Source organism: Sminthopsis crassicaudata, chromosome 2 (assembly GCF_048593235.1).
Source record: "Sminthopsis crassicaudata isolate SCR6 chromosome 2, ASM4859323v1, whole genome shotgun sequence".
Taxonomy (NCBI): Eukaryota; Metazoa; Chordata; class Mammalia; order Dasyuromorphia; family Dasyuridae; genus Sminthopsis; species Sminthopsis crassicaudata.
In genome coordinates, this window is record NC_133618.1 from 577,858,540 (window position 1) to 577,876,154 (window position 17,615).

A 17,615-nucleotide genomic window follows, 5' to 3' on the forward strand; every position below is an offset into this window, starting at 1 on the left:
TTCCCATTAACCCTTGGAATTCCACCCAGAGCTAGGGCCAGAGGTTAATGCCCTTTGGATATGTTGGGAAGGAAGGTTCAAGGTACCCCTTCCTTCTCTCTTAGAGCATAGACATAGGTATATCCTTAGGAAGACTAGAACAGTCTGTTTGCCATGTGTCTGTGGGAAGCTTTGAGCTACAATTCAATTTAATTCCAATCAACAAACATTTATTTAGACCTGCTTCCCAAGCACAAGGAAAGCATGGTACTTCAGATTTTACTGTAACAGAATTCATGCAACAATTTATTACATAATAAATACTCATATGCCATGGAGAGTATAATTTCCAGGAATTAAAAATGTGTTTACAAAAATTTTTTAAAAGTATTTTTTATTACACATCCTTATGACAGGGATATTCCAGAACCAGATCTTCAGTATGAGCACTTCAGAAATTGCCAAATACTACAAATCTGGATTTGGCTCATTATTTTGTTGATTGTCTAGTCTTTTTTTTTTTTTCCTGAGGCAATTGGAGCTAAGTGACTTGCTCAGAAGCACACAGCTAGGAAGTGTTAAGTGTATGAGACCATATTTGAACTCAGATCTTACTGATTTCAGGGTTGGTGCTCTATCCACTGAACCACCATGCTGCCTTGATTGTCTAGTCTTAAGAAATGATGGAGAAAATGTAAATAATATTCATTTAACTTGAAAGGATATTGTATATACATTTCTTTCCCACTCCCACCCCAAGTCATTAGTTAAAAGCTTATTAGCACACCTGCACACTGTGTTACATCCTGGGTAGCTGCTTATCTTACATACCACTAGTCTGGGTTCTAGCTTGACAGCTGGAGAGGTGAGTAGTCCTGAGTGAGAGAGAGGAAATAGTGCACTCTGTTCTCTCAACCAAATAATACAGCCCTCAAAAGAACACTAGTCTGAAAGTCAGAGCTGGATTCTAGTTCTGACTAATTTGTTATATGAACTGGACTTGTTTCCTCATCTGTAAAATAGAAGATTGGACTAGCTGAAACTAAAGAATTTTCCAACACTAAAATTCCATTGTTTTAGGTGTCTCCCTGTCAAGTGGCTGTGCCAGATGATCACTTTCAGAAAGGGAACCGATAACTCTATGAATTACAGATGGGTATATATAGCTGTGAGTGTGAGATATAAAAATAGATAAATATAGAGATGAATTATCATATAAAAGAAACATGAGGACATCTACACTGATAAACAGGCATATATAGAGAGGCAAATAGACACACACAGATGTATTTAAATGCACTGGGAAAAGGAATAAGTACCATGATATAGGTATTTACTTCAGGTATTTGAGGCTAGATTGAACTCAATCCTTTTAGACTCCAGGTCCTCTACTGTGTCATCTAGTTACTATATGTGCATATACTTATATATTTATATTTACATATGAGGCCAACTGATATAATAAATAGAAATCTACTGACCTTAAGTTAGAAAAATCTAGGTTTAAAACTTATCTATGACACATGATACAAACTGGCTGTGTGGCCTTGGGTAAAGTGTTTAACTTCTAAATACCCCAGGCAATTACCCATCTTTCGTGATAGAGGAAGGGCAACTGGGTGATACAGTGAATAGAGGTCCAGGCCTGAATTAAGAAAATCTGAATTCAAATGTGATTTCACACACATAGGTGGGTGACCCTGGGCAAGTCACTTAATCCTGTTTGCCTCAGTTGCCTCATCTGTAAAATAAATTGGAGAAAGAAATGGCAAATCTCTTTGCTAAGAAAACCTCAAAAGAGGTCACAAAGACTTAGACATTAATGAAAATGACTAATACAACAATATACACACTCTTTCCAAGATTCCAGTCAAATCAAAGGCCTATCCTTTCTATTTTTAAATTTTTATTTTTTCAATTGTTAAACATGTATTTTTTCTGTCATAGCTTCCCCCCAAAAATAGAGAAACAAAAACATAATCCTTGTAACAAAAAACATAGTCAAACAAAAACAAATTTCCATATTTAAAGGGTTCATTTTTTCCCCAATACTAAATTCCATCAGTGTTCCTATATGGTAGGGAATAAAGCTGCCTCTTAAAAACTAAAATTGAATTTCACACACAAGACAATGGAAAGCCACTTGGTAGGTGTGAGCAATTTGTGATATATATAGCCAACATGGAATTCTGAAGAACAGGAATAAAAGATTTTTTATCAAGGAAAAGGATGACAAGAAAGGTCACTAGCAGGTTGGATGGATCCCCTGTGTTGATCTTTTGGGAGAATATGGATAAAAATTCCGTAAAATGGGCATTATGAATGGATTATGATGTGCAGGTAAGGAGAGAATTCCCTAATTGATGGGTCAATCAATAGCATTTATTAAACACTTGCTTTTCCCTTAATATAAAGATAAAGCAAAAGCAACTGTTTCCCTCAAGAAAATTATATTCATATATATATACATATATATACTATATATATGTACTATATATACACAAAGTAAATAAAAGATAATTTTAGAGGGGAAGGAATTAGCTGGGTGGGGTTGGGGATGGGGGAGAAACTAGGAAACATCTACAGCAGAAGGCATTTGACTGTCTCAAAGGAGGCCAGGAAGAGGTGAGGAGGAAAAGAATATTAAGCATGAAGAGGGTGGGAGGAACATCCTTTGCAAAGGCTGAAGGTAGAAGGTGTAATGTAATATGTGTAGAGGGAAATATACTAAACAAGAAAACTAGAAAAGAAAGGAAGGAAAAGGTATAAAGAACCTTAAACAAAGGTTTGATTTGATTTTAGAAATTAATAGGTAGCTACTCTACCCTGTCCACCAATCTGCTATCTATTTTGACTTATTAGAATAGTTAATTAGGTTACTTTAATAAACCAGTTAGGATCATGAGGGCTTGAATTAGAGTGGAAGTACACACATATGAGAGATGTTTTAGATATAAAAGTGACAGAAGAATTGTTGACTAATTGGAAAAATGGGATGAGAGTAAGGAGTTTGGAATGACATTGAAATTGTGAGCCTGAGTGTCTGGGAGTGTGGGGTTACCCCTAATAGTAATAGGAAAGTCAACCGTGATAGGAAAGTTGAAAAGGGAGGGGTGGGGGGAAGCTAGGTGGCTCAGAGGATAGAGTACCTGCCCTGGAGTCAGGAAAACCTGAGTTCAAATTTGACCTCAAACACTTAATACTTCTTAGCCAGTGTAATTCTGGGCAAGTCACTTAACCCCAATTGCCTCAGCAAAAAAAGAAAAGGGAGAAGGGTTTGGGGTGGGGGTAAGAAAATTCTCCTTTGGACATGAGTTTGAGATTTCTGTGTGAAATATATTCAATAGGCAATTAAGGAACTGGAGTTTTAGGAGAGAGACTGGTATTGGACTTGGGAATCTTCTAAAAAGATAGATGAACCTGTGAAAATTGATGAATTCAATAGAGAAAAAGTGAAGAAAAAAATGAGAAGAAAGCACAAGACAAAACCTTGGGATATATTCACATTTGGTGGTCATTACATAAATAAAGATCCAGCAAAGGAGACTTAGTTAACAACTGAGAGCAGAGTCACAAAAACCCAGAGAAGAAAGAGTATTAAGGGGGAGAAGATAATCACCAGTTATTAAACACATTAATATGTACTTTTTTAAATAGATGTTGGGACCTTCCAGTGAGTTCTTTTTTGAATAGTGATATCTTTTATGCAATTTATAGTCTTTTAAAAAATCTATCTAATATTTTATTTTACTCAATTACATATAAAAATAATTTGTGAATTCATTAAAAAAAACCCTGAGTTCCAAATTCTCTCCCTCCCTTATGAGAAGGAAAGCATTTTGACAGAGGCTATACAGGTGTAGTCACACAAAACATATTTCCATATATTTCCATATTACTCATATTGTGAAATAAAACAGACCAAAAAACCCCCAAGAAAAATAAAGAATTTAAGAAATATGATTTGAAATGTATTCAGATTCCATCCCTTTTTTCTCTGGAGATGGATAGAATTTTTCATCATAAGTCCTTAGGAATTGTCTTGGATCAATGTATTGCTGAGTTTACTTAAGTTATTCACAGTCTATCGTTGTATAATACACAAATTATAGTCTAAAATAGTTTCCTGAGGCATCAAGATCATTAAGTGACCTTCCTGAATTTTATAATTATTTAGTGACTTGGGGATAGGGACAGAACCTGTAATTTCATTGGCATAGAAAACTCTCAGATAAGGACCCCCTCTACCAATACAGTCTCTGCAACTAAGTTTTTTTTTTTCCCCTGAGGCAATTAGGGCCAAGTGACTTGCCCAGGGTCACACAGCTGGGATGTATTGAGTGTCTGAGACCACATTTGAACTCAGATGCTCCTGACTTCAGGGCTAGTGCTCTATCCACTGTGCCACCTCTCTGCTCCTTATGCAACTAAGTCTTAAAGAATTCTCTAGACTATAGCACTGAAGTAGTCACTATAGCTAACCCTAAATGCAGGTGAGGAAATGAGGCTAAGAGAGTCTGAAAGGTTTGTCCATATTTTTACAACTAGAAAAGAAGTGAAACATTTACATAAAATTAATAGTTGAATGGTGTGTCCAGGATCTCACAAACAGATGTGTCAGATTCAAGACTTGGAACTTAGGTCTTCTGGTTCCAAAGCTAGTTCTCAAACTACTACATCATGATGTCTCTCTATTTAGAGAAGACCTCACATATATACATATACAGACAATAAGATAAAATAAAATAATATAGTTCTTTAAAGTTTGTAAAGCAATGTATATAGAACGTATATGCATGTGTGTATGTATGTATGTATGTGTGTGTGTGTGTATATATATATATATATATATATAAAATGTATATTGAACCCAGGGTCTATGACTTCTATCAATCAAACAATAAGTATTTAGTATTTTATTATAGACGACTTATTTGAAGTTATATATTTATTACTATCATCTATCCACTACCCCAAGCTGGATACTTATGCCCACAGATTGAAGATGCATGGAAGGACATTCAGCCAGGTAAACACAGACAGACAGTTGTACAGACACATCTGGTTAGGAAGACATGCCATTGTTTGACCTCCACAGTACAATTAAGTTCTTTTTTTTTTTTTTTTTTAAAGCAAATGATTAACATTTATTTTCTTTTTTAAAAAAATGTTGAAATACATGTTAAATCTAATATGTGTGTACATATTTATAGTTATCTTGTTGCACAAGAAAAATCAGCTCAAGAAGGAAGAAAAAGAAAAACTGAAAAAGAAAACAAAATACAAGCAAATAACAACAGTGAGAGTGAGAATGCTATGTTGTGTTCCTCACTCTGTTCCCATTGGTTTCTTTCTGGGTGTAGATGACTCTCTTCATCACAGCACAAGCGGAACTGGTTTGAATCATCACAATGTTGAAGAGGGCCACGTCCATCAGAACTGATCATTGTATAGTCTTATTATGCTGTGTATAATGATCTCCTGGTCCTGCTCATTTCACTCAACATCAGTTGATGTAAGTCTCTCCAAGCTTCTCTGAAATCATCCTGCTGGTCATTTCTTATAGAACAATAATATTCTATAACATTCTATAACATTCATATATCATAACTTCTTCAGCCATTCTCCAATTGATGGGCATCCACTCAGTTTCCACTACAAAGAGGGTTGCCACAAACATTCTGGCACATACAGGTCCCTTTCTCTTCTTTAAGATCTCTTTGGGGTATAAGCCCAGTAGTAACGCTGCTGGATCAAAGGGTATTGATAATTTTTTGAGCATAGTTCCAAACTGTTCTCTAGAATGGTTGGATCCATTCACAACTCCAGTTTTCCCACATCCTCTCCATTTGTCATTATCTTTTCTTTCATCTTAGCCAATCTGACAGGTGTGCAGTGGTATTTCAGAGTTCTCTTAATTTGCATTTCTCTGATCAATAGTGATCTGGAGCACCTTTTCATGTGGCTACAAATAGTTTCCATTTCTTCATCTGAAAATTGTCTGTTCATATCCTTTGACCATTTATCAATTGGAGAATGGCTTGAATTCTTATACATTTGAGTCAATTATATATTTTAGAAATGAGGCTTTTATCAGATCCTTTGGATGTAAAAATGTTTCACCAGTTTGTTGATTACCTTCTAATCTTGTTTACATTACTTTTGTTTGTACAGAAACTTTTTAATTTGATATAATCAAAATTTTCTATTTTGTGATCAATAACGATCTCTAGTTCTTCTTTGGTCACAAATTCCTTCCTCCTCCACAAGTCTGAGATGTAACCTATCCTATGTTCCTCTAATTATTTATTATCTCGTTCTTTATGCCTAAATCATGAACCATTTCGATCCTATCTTGGTATATGGTATTAGGTGTGGGTCCATGCCTAGTTTCTGCCATACTAATTTCTAATTTTCCCAGCAGTTTTTGTAAAATAATGAATTCTTGTTCCCAAAGCTGGGGTCATTGGGTTTGTCAAACACTAGTTTGCTGTAGTTATTCACTATTTTGTCCTTTGGACCTAACCTTTTCCACTGATCAACTAGTCTATTTCTTAGCCAATACCAAATGGTTTTGGTGACCGCTGCTTTATAACATAGCTTTAGATCAGGCACAGCTAGGCCACCTTCATTTGATTTTCTGTTCATTAATTCCTTTGAAATTCTCGACCTTTTGGTCTTCCAGATGAATTTTGTTTTTTTTTCTAGGTCATTAAAAAATTTCTAGGGAGTTTGATATGGCACTAAATAAATAAATTAGTTCAGGGAGCATGGGCATCTCTATTATATTTGCTTGACCTGTCCATGAGCACTTGATATTTTTCCAATTGCTTGGATCTGACTTTATTTGTGTGAAAAGTGTTTGTAGTTTTGCTCGTATCGTTCCTGACTTTCCCTTGGCAGACCGATTCCCAGATATTTTACACTATCGTTGATTATTTTAAATGGCATTTCTTTTTTCATCTCTTGCTGCTGGATTTTGTTAGTGATGCTATGATGATTTATGTGGATTTATTTTGTATCCTGCAACTTTGCTAAAAGTGTGGATTATCTCTAATATTTTTTTAGTTGATTCTCTGGGGTTCTCCAAGTATTCCAACATCTCTGCAAGGAGTGATCGTTTGGTCTCCTCATTACTTACTCGAGTTCCTCATTACCTACTCACAATTAAGTTCTAACTTAGCTCTTTGTGAAGCCATTTTTTTTTCCGCCTACTGGATTGTAAGCTACATGCGGGGTCGGAGGCAGGCTGGCTTTATTAGGGTGTCCCAGTAAGCAGGTTGTGAGTTGCTTGAGTTGGTTGAATTGAATGGACAGGATGCTGACAGCATTGCAATATATGCAAGTTCAAAGTGGGATCTGCCGCAGCCGGAGGAACGGTTTTCTCAGTCTTGATTGGGTAGGCCTCGTGGGGGCGTGGTCCTGACTCAGATGCCTCCGATTGGGTGTGGTGAGAAAACCTGAAGGACTGGGCATCCCAGAATTCGGGTCGCGGGTTGGACACCGTCCGGGTTTGCCAAGAGTTCTAGCCTCGGTCCCTCTTCCCACAATGCCCTGCGGTCACAGTCGTCCCGGCGCAGTGCAACCGAACTTGCACTAACTCCACCTCCGTTCCGCACAATTCCTCATTTTCTATTGGTGCTTTCCCCTGCTACTCTGTAGCTGATCATTCCCGTTGGATATCTGTCACCTATCCTTTTCCAGTTTCTTTTGTAATCCCACCCTCCCCGGAAAGGTTCCCATTCCTAAGGCCAACTCTCCCTTTTTTATTGGATGATCGGTGCCAGAGCCAGCGGGGATTGGTTGTGTACTTTACTAGATTCGCACAGTTACCAGGCAGCGGCGTAGGTTGCGCCTGGTTACCACGTCAGTGAACTGACAGGGAAGGGAGCCGGTTCCTCCTCCCGTCCCAGGGCCTGAATCGTCACTGCCGCTGCTATCGCTGGTCCCATCCCACCCTTTGCTCACCGACTCTTGTCTTTGGGCACCGATTCCCATTACTTTTCCCTCCCTGTCGCAGGGTCGGGGGAACCGTTTGGGGTCTCCGCCGGCTCCCGGGCCGGACATGAATTGTGGCCGCCGGCCCTGGGACTAGGCCTCGCCATTTTGGATCCGGTGACAGGTCAGCGAGAGCTTTTCCCGGGAAAAGTCCCAGGGTCTCCAGGGCCGAGCCTCTTTTGCACCTGGGAGCAAGGGAGGCACAAGGCTCCGGTTGGGTGATGGGGAGAAAAAGGGGAATTATGGGAAGGAATTAGGAAAGCGATCGTGAGGGGCAAAGGTTAGCCTGTCCGTCACGGGAGGGCCTATTTCAACTCTGAGTCCTCCGAGCAGTTACTCAGACTCCCTGAAAGATGCTTGAATCCCCCCCCCCCCCCCCCCCAGCACGTCCGCTCAGCCCTAGGTCCTGTCAGCCCTTTACTAAGTCTTCACCTCCTGGAAAGAGGGGCTGAGGTAGAGCCTGTCCGCCCCTGGCTCCTCACCAACTCTCAGAGGGTAGTCCTGACGTTCCCGAGCTCACGCACTGCCGGCCTCGGTGTGCGAGGGAAAGTAGAAGCGGCAGGATCTCTCCAGGTAGAGAATGGAAACCATGAGACTGTGTTGTTATAAACAGCTCAGAGTAACTATTTTGCTGCTTTCACGGGGAAAATTTGTTTTTTGCTTTCTTAGTTTCCCTTTGGTTATTCACATTCCTTCCTGCCACTGGTTGGTTGAGTGGTGAAGAAGTTTTAAGTTCAGGAAAACTCCGAGAGTGGGAGAAGGGTTTGCATTCCGGGGTTGGTAGCTGGCGATCCTCCTTTTTTAGCGAATGAAAGCCAGATGGGGAGGAGTTGACAGTTTGGACTTGTTGGGCCAGGGCCCAGGACAGTTGATGGAAGGAGGCCTATCTCTTTGATAGGACAGATGCAGTTCAAGGTGTGGTAGTGTTTTGGACTGATGCGCTGAGGTTTATTTAGAAAGTAAATGTCATATATATAATCATAAGTGCAATCATCCCTATGGCGGATTTGATAGTCATTCCTCTGTAGAAAGCTTTGAACAGGCCATGAAGAAATGTGCATTTGTTAGGAAGGCATTGGTCTCGATTCTGTGGGAATTGCAGATAATTTTTGCATCCCTCTGTTTTGATTTTCATTCTGACCAGTTTGTGGTATTTCTTTTTAAGAACAGTACAAAACTTGGGAAAGTCTTTAGTAATAATATAGCAGGATTTGGGTATGATCAAGAATTGCAACTTTGGCCAGTAGAAGTACCAAACCATAATAAAGATATACTGTATACTGGAGCAAATGATTCCTGAGATTTTGAAGAGATTGGAGTCATGCAGTGACAGATCACAGAACTGGCAAGGACCTTAGAGACCAGCTAGTCCAACTGGTACTGAACAAGAAGTTCTGCCAGTACTTGACACCATTTATTTGAAGGCCCTGCTTAAAGGGGAAATATCCTAAGCAAGCCCATTCAACTTTGAATAGGTCTTAATTGTTAGTTCCTTGCTTCTATGTAGCTTATATCTTTTGCTTCTATTTTTGCCCTCTGGCCCAAACAGAAAAAACTTTATTCCACTTATTTGGGACAGTTTTGTTTTTTTTTTATAACTTTTTATTGACAGTACATATACATGCGTAATTTTTTACGACATTGTCCCTTGCACTCACTTCTATTCTATTTTCTCCTCCCTCCCTCTACTCCCTCCCCTAGATGGCAGGCAGTCTTATACATGTTAAATATGTTATAGTATATCCTAGATACAATATATGTATGCAGAACCGAACAGTTCTCTTGTTACACAGGGAGAATTGGATTCAGAAGGTAAACATAACCTGGGAAGAAAAACAAAAATTCGAATAGTCCACACTCATTTCCCAGTGTTCCTTCTCTGGGTGTAGCTGATTCTGTCCATCATTGATCCATTGGAACTGGATTAGCTCTTCTCTATGTTGAAGATATCCACTTCCATCAGAATACATCCTTATACAGTATCATTGTTGAAGTGTATAATGATTTCCTGGTTCTGCTCGTTTCACTCAGCATCAGTTCATATAAGTGGGACAGTTCCTTAAATTCTTGAAGATATCTATCATATTCCTCATCCCACCCCAAAACTTTTCGCCAAACTAAACATTCTTAGCTTCTTCAACATGGGAGGACTTTTGAGCCTCTACATTATCCTGATCATCCTTCATTTTATCAGTGGCCTTCCTAAAATGTGGTGTATACCACTGAACATACATACAATCTGACTAAGGCAAGATAGAATGGAATTATCACCTTCTTGGACTTAAGGACTCCATACTTATTATATTGTAGCCAAAGGTTATTACCTTTTTTGGTTGTCATTTTAAGTCATTGCACTCATAGTCTGCTAAAACAGTCAAATATTCTAAGAAAATTTAGCCATGCCTCCCTTTTGTATTTTGTGAAATTGATTTTACATTTAATAATTAATTTAAATTTCATTTCATTTTTTAGCCAGTTTTATATTGTTCCCTGGCATGTTCTTTTTAGATTCTAATTCTGTTCATGTCCATCTCTCATGTTCTCTATCCCTCTGAGTTTTGTGTCACCTTCATGTGTGATATAATTACATACCTTTTAAGTATGTCTTTCTCTAAGTCATTATTGATTTTAAAAAGAATATTAAACAGCACAGGGCAAAGCATAGATCTCTGTAATATATCACTAGATAACCTTTTTTCAAGGTGACATCAAACCATTGATGATTACTCTTTTTGTTTATGCATTCAATTAGTTTAGACTCACTCTTACTGTACTTTTATCTATTCTACATCTCTGTATATTGTCCACAAGAGCAAAGTGAAAGACTTTGTAAAATCTTTGCTAAAATCTAGATAAACTATATAGTGTTTGATTTACCAGTCTGGTAATCCTGTCAATGGAGAAAATGAGGTTAGTCTGGCATGACCTGTTCTTGAAGCTGTGTTGGCTCACTGTAATCACCACTTCCTTTTCTAGATGTTTATTACCCATCCCTTATGTGTTTTAGAATTTTGCCAGGAATTGAAGTAAAGGTCAATAGTTTACAGTTCGAAGATTCTACTGTTTTCTTTTTAGCAAATTGGAGCGTTATCTTTGGTCCTTTTCTGTTCTTCATAATCTTTCTTTTTAAAGTATACATTACATTTAGCCTATTATTAACAAATTGCCCTATTTATTTATGTCACTTTCTGAACTGTCTTTTTGTTTACTATGTTTTAAATGTGTTTCTGATCTTTTCTATCATTATTTTCTAAGTTTTTTCAGCATAATCTTGGGTTATAGTTTATCAAGAACAACTAGGATTTCACTTATAGTCTTATTAATCTTGACTCTCAACTCCTAGTGGTAATTTTTGTTGTCCTTTCCAGTTTGAAAATTATTATGCTTGTTAAAGAAAATGAAAACAGGGGCAGCTAGTTGGTGTAGTGGATAGAACACCAGCCCTGAAGTCAGGAGGACCTGAGTTAAAATTTGACCTCGGACACTTAACACTGCCTAGTTATGTGACCTTGGGCAAGTTACTTAACCCCAATTGCCTCAGCCCTCCCCACCCCCCAAAAGAAAAGAAAATGAAAACAAATTAAAAGTTGAATAGTTCTCTTTTCTGTTATCATCACCCCATCTACCCTCAGCTACAGTTTTCCTCACCAATCTCAGCTCTTTCTGACTTTTAAGAACTCATCATACTCTTTATAGGACTATAGCACACTTTTGTACTCATTTTCCTTTACTTAGGGTTTAAAAAAAAAAATGCTCCCTGGATTTCCATGTCGATTTTTTAAAACACAACTTCCTTATCCCTGCCATTGGAATTCTTTCTCTTTGGGTCTTAAAATTTTAATTCCTAAGATTCGCTCCTCTATCTTGGGTAGAGTTCCCTGTAGAATTTAGTTCCAGGGATCTTATATATCCTTTCTTTGAATTTTTTTGAAATCTCTGTCCCAAAATATAGGGAACATTTGTTTTTACTCCCATTCTCAAATCAGTTTGAAGATAAAGCAGTTATTCCCCTAAAACTTCCTATCATTTCTATCCCCAACAGTCAGTTTTTCTGTAGAATTGAATATTAGGTTCAGTATATCATTTTCTTCTCTTGATTGTTCTACCTTTTGAAAGATAACATCATTAAGTGAAGCCAAGAAATTATTAGCTGCTTTGCTAGAGTAGAGAGAATGTACCTTAATAGACCATAAAACTCCATACTACAGCTGAAACCAAATTAAAATGTAATTGGAAAATGTTTGACAAAAAATAAAACATAAATAGTATTAATTTGTGGCTTTCCAAGTTAATATGTGGCCTACAGGGATCTTTTTTGATAATATGTTTTGATTAGTAGCTTTGATGCTACTAGCCTATAAAACTGAATCCCCTTCACCTACTGTATCATTTTTTGATGCTAGGACTGTAACCTTTTTTTAAACTTGCCAATTTTTTTTTTCTGAATGACAGACAGTCTGTTCATTCTGAGAATGATATCTCTTTTTTTTAAAACTTTATTTATTTTAATAACTTTTTATTTACAAGATATATGGATGGGTAATTTTTCAGCATTAACAGTTGCAAACCTTTTGCTCCAATTTTTCCCCTCCTTCCCCCTACTCCCTCCCCCATATGGCAGGTTGACCAATACATGTTAAATATGTTAAAGTATAAGTTAAGTACAGTATATGTATACATGTCCATACAGTTATTTTGCCGTACAAAAAAGAATCAGACTTTGTAATAGTGTACAGTTAGTGTGTGAAGGAAATAAAATATTCAGGCGGACAAAAATAGAGGGATTGGGAATTCTATGTAGTGGTTCATAATATCTCTTTTTTCTACCAACATTGATTTTTTTAAAAATAAAACTTTATTCATGTCCTTTTATTACTATACTTTCTCCTAATATCTGTTCCCCTTGCCCTCTTAGAACAAAGAATATTTTTTTAAAGACAGAAGAAAAAGGAGTGGATCTGAAAATAAATGCTATGTGTAAACCTTTAAAGATCTCTTTAAAGGGATGGGATGGATGATTTTTTTCTTAAATCTCTTCCTTTGGGTCATGCTTGTTTTTCATAGTTTTGTAATATATGCTTTGGTGTCTTTTTTTTTGGGGGGGGTTTTCATCTACACTGTTATCATTATATATATTGTTTTATTGGCTCTGCTTACTTTGTTCTACATGAGACCACCATTAATTTTTTTAATTAATTTTTTTCTCAGTTAAAATAGATTGTTCATTTCCCAAACTCCAAATGAAAAACAAAACAAAACAAAACAACTAATACAAGCATGTATATCCAAGCAAGACAAATTAACATTTGGCTATGTAAAAAAAAAAAAAAAAATTGTTTCATTTTGTACTCTGAGTCTCACTTCTCTGTCAGGAAGTTGGCATTATGTTTCATCATTAAATCCTCTGAATTCACAATTTGTCATCACACTTATTAGAATTCCTAGTTTTTTTCAAAGTAGTTTGTCCTTGTTTGCCATTGTTGCAATTGTTTAAATTGTTCTGTTATTGCTCACATCAATTTTTATCTGTTTATACAAGTTTTTCCAGGTTTCCCTAAAGTGTTCTCCATAATTTAATTGTGTTTATATACTATAACTTGTATAAATGTTCCTTTATTGATGGGTCCCTCCTCAATTTCTAATTCTTTGACACTGCAAAAAAAGAGGTATAAATATTTTTGTCTCCTTAAAGTTCCATATTTCAAATTGTGAGCCAGAAATCTATATAATTATCTTCTTGCCCAGCAATGTCCAGCAACTAAGTCCAACTAGTTATTATAAAATAGGGACCATAACATTTATTAATTTAACAAGTAGGAGGAAAATGGGTATAGGGAACAAATACTTAAATTTTAATTGATCAACCTGAATATGGCCATTTTCTAAAGTGGGATTTAGAAAATGAAAATGACAGCCTATTTTTTTAGTCCATTAATTGAATGAGTTTTTCTCACTTTTCTAGATTATAGCCTTGGTAAAATAGATATGTATTTCATAATAGGCTATTTAGATTATTGAATGAATAGGGCCAGTAAATGTAACTTCTGGATAATAGCACACCATCTAGGCCTGGGCAGGATCTGTTGAAACTGTAGAAGCCTTTCCTTTTCTTCCAGTTCTTTTAAACAGTTGGAACTTGACTCTCCTCTAAGACCTTTGAAATGCTAGCCTGAAAGTAGACTTATGTTTAGTTCTTGGTTAAAGATGATGCTCCTTGTTGCCTTTGGATGCCTAGATGTAGACAGAGTTTCTTTCGAATAGTTTGACATAGCAAAGGACAGTCATATTTAGTGGGCTTAAGGGTGATGAAAAGCCTGCAAAGAAAAAAGCCCAGGGAAGGAACAATTTGACAGAAAGAGAACCAGAAGAGAGCATTGTCAGAAAAACCTAGAGAGGAGAGAATTATCTAGTAGGAGATTCTTTGCAATGCTATATGCTGAAGAAAGATCAAGAAGGATGAAGACTGAGGTCACTAAATTTGATAAGTTTGGGGAAGAGTGTTGTGTCAGTGGAATGATAAATTTGGAAACTAGATTGCAGAGATTTAGAAATGAATGGGAGGAGAGGAACTGGAACCACTAAGGGTGGACAGCTCTCTCAAGGAACAAATCTCTGAAGGGGAAAAGAGTTATAGGGAAGCCAGCAGAAATGATTAAGTAAGGAAGGATTTTTTTAAAGTCCAAGGAACTTGGACTTATTTATTGACAGGAGGAGTCAGTATATAAGCAGAGATTTGGATGCAAGAAGGAGCTTGGGAATGATAATGGGGACAGTTTACTGGAGAATTTAGAAGGGAATAGGATCAAGGATGCATGTATAGGGTTTGGCTTTGGCAGAGAAGGACATTCTTTTAATTTTAGACAGGCATGTAGGAGAGAATAAGGAAAAGTGCATTAGTGATGTGTTATGAGGGAATATAGGAAAGCATTAGGCAAATTCTATCCACTGAGCTACATAGCTACCTCAGGTGTTGGATGATGGGAATATTTAAAGATTGGGTGTTGGCAAGGTGTGATAGCCAATAGGTCTAGAAGGTAAGAGATTCTGATGTAGAATTAAGTTGGTTTACTCAAGCAAGGGGTCTTTTTTTTTTCTTCAGTGAAATGTGAGGTGAGAATCTCAGTTGATGGAGTGGCAGAAACAAATAACATGCGAAGTTTTAGGAGAGATGAGTTTTAGAATATTTTTGTGGAAAATGGAAGGGTGAATCAATTAAGATGAATATCTTAAGGTTCCAATTGAGATTAGATAATATAAATTTGTATTTGACATAGTTATCATAGTATTGTGATTTACAACCTTGTGCAGTAGTACATGAATAGGAGCAATAACATTAGTAGATAGCATTTATTCAAAGCCTTAAGATTTTCATAGTGCTTTACATGTTATTTCATTTGATCCTCATAATAAACCTTTTAGATAGGTACTATTGTCACCTCCATTTTACAGATGAGGAAACTGAAATTGAGAAGGGTTAAGTGGTAAAGTTTTGAAGAAGAGTTTGTTCTTAGGTTTTTCTGACTCCCAAGTGTAGTACTCTTATTCACTGGGGCCACCTAAGCTGTCTCAGGTGTTGAGTGGGAGTATTTCAAATTGGGTATTGAGAAGGCATGATAGACAATATATTGGTCCAGGAGGCAAGAGGTTCTAATGTAGAATTGAGTTGCTTCAGTCAACCAAGGGGTCATGATAATGAAAATAGGAGAGTATAGTAAAGTGCAAGATTATGACCTGGAAAAGGACAGGGGGATGGAGGAATAGAGTGGTAATCACAACAGGGTTAGGAGTTACAAAGCTTCAGTAAAGATGGAATGATAAAAGATTATGATCAGATAAAAGAATTTTGGAGTTCAGAAATAGAATGCTTGGGGGTAATATGCAATATCAAGAATGTGATCATCTCTGTGTTTTTAGGAATTTAGAGTATTAGAAAGAACATTGATATGTAAGTTGAAATCATTTTTATTGAGAACTGGAGTGGAGAGGGGGGGAGAGAAAAAGAGAGACAGAATGGAGAAAGAGAATGAATGTGTGTGAGAGAATGTGTGTGTGTGTGGGGGGGGGACAGTGGGAGATTGTGAACCAAGCACTAAACTCATTGAGCTAGGAAATAGAATGTCATGGAAGTTGATAGATAACTACTAGGATGTGGATTGGGCGATATATTTAGGTATTATGAATCTTAAAGGAGAGATATTTAAAATGGGAGAGGGAATGTCTGGAAGTAGAAATGGAGTGCAAGGATTATATATAGCAATATGGTAATATACTAATCACTGAGAAGTGAGTCCAAAGAGTGTCACTGGAGTCAGGTCCATTGAAAAGAGGCATATGATTAGATTATTTGAAGTCCTTTCTTGAAGTTCAACCTCTTGGCAGCAGGTATTGATGTTATGTCTTGTAAGGCCCCAATAGACCTGTCTCATAAAAAGTTTTAGCTAGCACATAGATGTAGGAGAAGCTAGAGAATGAGTAGAAGGTCCTATAGGACATGAAATAGAAGAGGTCTTGTCCCTAGAGGGCAGCTGAGTACTAGAGATGGTCTTGGGGCAGAATTCCATTAAAGTTGGGAAGGTGACAGAGACTAGACCATTTTTTCCCCCATGCCCATTATCCTGGGACAAGATCTTAACTAGATGTTTGCAATTCTGATAATTGTTCTTATCCTTTGACCACTTATGCATTCATCGAAATATAATTTTTAGTGTTGTGTACTTAAAACTTTACTAAGACTTTTGGAACACTGTATATTTGTGTTAGTGCCTTATTTATTTTGAATAAATACAAATCACAATTGGAAATATTTGTAAAGACTTTTCCAAGTCAAAGTGTTGCTTTTCCCATTCTAGTTGCATTGAATTTGTCTGTGCAGAAGTTTAAAAAAATTTTTTTTGGTAATCAAAATTATTCATTTATATTTTGTGACAGACTCCATCTAGTATTTGGTTAATAATTCTCCTTTAGTTATAAGTACCTTATCTGATTTTCTTCAAAGATATGCTACATTTATAGTATTTAGGGTTATATATCCATTTTGAATTTATTGTATAATATATAGTGAAATCTGGGAATTTTTTAAGTCTCTAGTCTTCAGAGCTGCTTTGGGCAGTCCAGGAAAAAGTTACTCAGCCATATCCTAGCTATTCAATTCTACAGTCCTAGCCACTTCCCCCGTCCAGTCAGTCAATCATTTAACTTGGACACTTCATGTTTTTGTAAATATTTTTCTAAATTAGATCGTCAGTTTTATTGGCAAATACTTGGGCAAAATAATTTTTAATAACTTTTATTTCTTCATTGATTGTAAATTCACCTTTTTTGTTTTTAATACAGGTAATTTGATTTTATTTTTAAAAAATCAAATTAGCTAATGGTTGGTCTTTTCTATTTTTTGTTTTCTAAAAACCAGCTCCCAATTTTAATAATTCATTGTTTCTTTTTGTTTCCAATTTTGTTTATCTCTTCTTTCATTTTCCAGAATTTATTTGATGTTTAATTTATTGGCTTTCCAGTTTTGTTTTTTTAAAATCTCTTTTATTGATGAAAGTGTGTAGAGATAACATTTTTCATATAATGACTGCTTTAGCTGCATGTCCAAAATTTTGGTGTCTTGTCTCATTGTTATTTTCTTTAATAAA

General features: G+C 36.5%; 1 protein-coding gene across 4 annotated transcripts in view; it reads left to right on the plus strand.

Annotated features, from left to right (window-relative positions):
* Nucleotides 1-7,825: 7,825 nt before the first annotated feature.
* GBF1 (golgi brefeldin A resistant guanine nucleotide exchange factor 1) overlaps nt 7,826-17,615 on the plus strand; it is a 121,867-nt gene continuing 112,077 nt past the window's right edge. For all 4 annotated transcript variants that reach the window (XM_074295426.1, XM_074295427.1, XM_074295428.1 and 1 more), the window contains exon 1: nt 7,826-8,101. The gene's annotated coding sequence lies outside the window, so the exon portion shown is untranslated. The remainder of the gene's footprint in view (nt 8,102-17,615) is intronic.